Below are 3,741 nucleotides of genomic sequence, written 5' to 3' on the forward strand. Positions count from 1 at the left end.
CTATCTATCTATCTATCTATCTACCTATCTATCTACCTATCTATCTATCTATCTATCTATCTATCTATCTATCTATCTATCTATCTATCTATCTATCTATCTATCTATGAATCTATTTATCTATCTATCTATCATTTATCTATCAGAACTAAAAAATTTCATCATATTCAAAAAATATTGAAAATATTTTCAAAACGAAATTTAATATTAAAATTTTATACACAGAACTACAGTACGATTACTTCATTTTAACAAAAGTATAACAAACAATTTAAATTTTAAAACGATTCTTCACAAACTATACTATAACACATAATGGCTATTTTTGAGAAAAAAGCACGTTTTTCTCCCAAATAAGTTAATGCGAATAAGATGAAACCACCAAGCAAGAAAATTATTTAGAAGAAAAAAAAGAACACAAATTATTTGAATAGAAAATAAATAATTGTGTTATTTTAACAACCAAATATTGAATTTGAAACAACAGTTTTTTTTTGCACTCAACCATGTATGTAGCATGTAGACCTTCAGTTCTGAGATTATCAATGTATCCATTTTTAAAAGTGCAGTTTTAGTGAGTGAGTTTTTGTCTGTCAACCGAATTAAATCATCATGATCTACAGCCAAGTACCTAAATAATTTAGTATTGATACCAAATAGTGATCTACGACTAAGTTCGATCAGATGTTTAAAAGGAAATTTATCATTAATGAAGTTTTATATAGATAACTTATTTTAATTAAAAAATCTATAAAAATGTGATCTTCAGAAATGATTTATATAAAAAAAAGATTTTCATTGATGTTTTCGCAAAATTTTTCTAAAAAAACTGATTTTTATTAAAAGATTTTATGATAATCTATAGATAATTGATCCACAAATGATCTTTGAAGAATAAAAATTGATCTTTGATGAAGATTTCTATAGAAAACTGATCTTCAATGAACTTTTATATAAAAAATAAATCTTAAATGAAGTTTTCTTAAGAAAATAGATCTTAAATAAAGTTTTCTATAGAAAACTGATCTACAATGAAGTTTTCTATAGAAAACTGATCTTCAATGAAGTTGTCTATAGAAAACTGATCTTCAATGAAGTTATCTATAGAGAACTGATCTTCAATGAAGTTTTCTGTAGAAAACTGATCGTCAATGAAGCTTTCTATGGAAAACTAATTTTCAATGAAGTTTTCTATAGAAAACTGATCTTCAATGAAGTTGTCTATAGAAAACTGATCTTCAATGAAGTTTTCTATGGAAAACTGATCTTCAATAAAGTTTTCTATAGAAAACTGATCTTCAATGAACTTTTTATAGAAAACTTATCTTTAATGAAGTTTTCTATAGAAAACTGATCTTTAATGAAGTTGTCTATAGAAAACTGATCTTCAATAAAGTTTTCTATAGAAAACTGATCTTCAATGAACTTTTTTCTAGAAAACTTATCTTTAACGAAGTTTTCTATAGAATACTAATCTGCAATGAAGTTTTCTATTGAAAACTGTTCTTCAATGAAGTTTTCTATAGAAAACTGATCTTTGATAATGTTGGGTACAGAAAAACTGAAATACAATGAAGTTTTTTAAAGAGAACAAATACAATACAGTTTTCTATAGAAGATTGATTATGGAAGAAATTTTCTGTAGAAATATAATCTTCAATAGAGTTCTCTAAAGATAACTTGATGGTGTTGAGTACAGAAAAACTAAAATACCATGAAGTTTTTTAAAGAGAACAAAGCTTTGATGAAGTTTTCTATAGAAAAAGTTTTCAAAAGAAAACTGTTCTCCGTTAAGGATTTCTAAAGAAAACTGATCATTCATAGTGATTTTTTTTAAAGAAAGCCGATCATAGATGAAGTTTTCTACTACTCTATTGCAGATGAGTTTTTCTTACAGAAAATAATGTAACAAATTGTGAATAGTACGTCACCAGAATTGCAGGGTTTTTTATTTCTAATCAAACTTGGATTCGAAACGACATACAAACGAGAATTTTTAAAGGAAATCATTTTTAATGGGAAAAACTAAACGGATCATGTAAATGAAAGCAACAACAATAACAAAAATGTAGACAAATTAAAATAAATATTTTCCCCAAGAAGAAAATTAAAAAAAACTAAGGGCAATTAAAACCAAAAAAAGAAAATACATATTTATTAATATTGGAGGGTGAACATAATGAGAAAACAAATTAGAAGCAAAACTCACACAAAATTCTCATAAAAATTGAGTATGATCAATAAAAAAAATTTTCAAATTTAGCAAAATTTTATGTAAAATTTTTTTGTTTATACTAATTTATGAGTAAAATATAAATAAATAAATAAATTGTTTGCTTTAAACATTTCAGACGAAGTCATAAATATTCCAAAGTAAATTATTAATTTGAATTTTTTTTTTCAAAATTTTCAACAAAAACGCCATTTGGTAAACTCTCTTTAATATTTTCAAAATTTTGTATTTCCATTTTGATGCAGCAGAGCAAAAAACACTTTCACTGTTTATTTTTTTGCCAATTTTGTTTTCTTTTAAATTTGTTGTTGTTTTTATTTCTTTTTGTATTTTTTCTCAAATATATTTTTGTGTTATTTTCAGATTTTTTTCTTTTTCTTAAAAGAAGAAAAATTTTAAATGAGTTTTACGAAAATTTTTAAGAGGTTTTTCCAACAACGTATACACATTTTTTATGACCACTTTTTTATACTTTTAGAATGAAAGAATTAAGAAAAAAAGCTGCCAACTTCTTTCTGTGTAAAATTCAATTCTTTTTCAATTTTATATAATTTATTTATTGAATATTTTTTTTTTTTTTGCAAAACAATAAAATATTTTAAATATTTTTAACACAATAATATTTTTTCTTATTTCAATACCATTTAAATAGAAAATTTCTCGAAACTTTATATATTCCAATTTAAATTTTCATAATATTTTTCTAATTTTCTATACAATTTGTAAAACACCGCCATATATGTATAGATATTTTAGTTTTTAATAAAAAAAAACAATTCAACAATTCAATACAATCCGCTCGCTGCTGCCTTTAGAAAGATTTGAAAACTTTCTAAGGAAAAAGAGTTTTGAAAACACACACGTCCGCCACGTTAAACGTTCAATACAATTCTATTTGAGTTTTTAGTTTTCGTTAAAATTTACTCGAAATTTGTTTCCTATAATTAAAAGTCCACTACTAAATTTTAAAAAAAGCTCTCTGTTGCTCTCGTTAAGATTTTTTTGTTTTTATTATAAATATTTATGTATCTCTGCGTTAATTTCGAATCTTTTTGTTTTGAATGTTCCACTTTCAAAACGAAGGCGACGACGACTCATTTCTTTTATTTTACAAATGTGTTCTTATCATTTTCAAAATGATAACATTCTACATACATACCTATATATATGTATATGTACATGTATACATACATATATATTTTAAATATTTTATTCTTTTTTTACAAAATGCACTTTGTGCACAAATTTTCCAAAATAAAATTAAACAAAATTTCTATAAAGGTGTTGAGAGGCTTTTGAAAAATAAAATTTTTATTTAAGGAATAGCTATTTAACATTAGGGTGGTATGTCATTCTAGATAAGAACGATGCTTTATAGGAAAATTATGATCTTCAAAGGTACGTTAGATAGATAGATAGATAGATAGATAGATAGATAGATAGATAGATAGATAGATAGATAGATAGATAGATAGATAGATAGATAGATAGATAGATAGATAGATAGA

General features: G+C 24.0%; 1 protein-coding gene across 1 annotated transcript in view; it reads left to right on the forward strand.

The window, feature by feature from the left end:
• LOC111688530 overlaps positions 1-3,741 on the forward strand; it is a 12,845-nt gene that overhangs the window by 2,819 nt on the left and 6,285 nt on the right. The gene's annotated exons all lie outside the window — the stretch shown is intronic.

Source organism: Lucilia cuprina, chromosome 4 (assembly GCF_022045245.1).
Source record: "Lucilia cuprina isolate Lc7/37 chromosome 4, ASM2204524v1, whole genome shotgun sequence".
Lineage (NCBI taxonomy): Eukaryota > Metazoa > Arthropoda > Insecta > Diptera > Calliphoridae > Lucilia > Lucilia cuprina.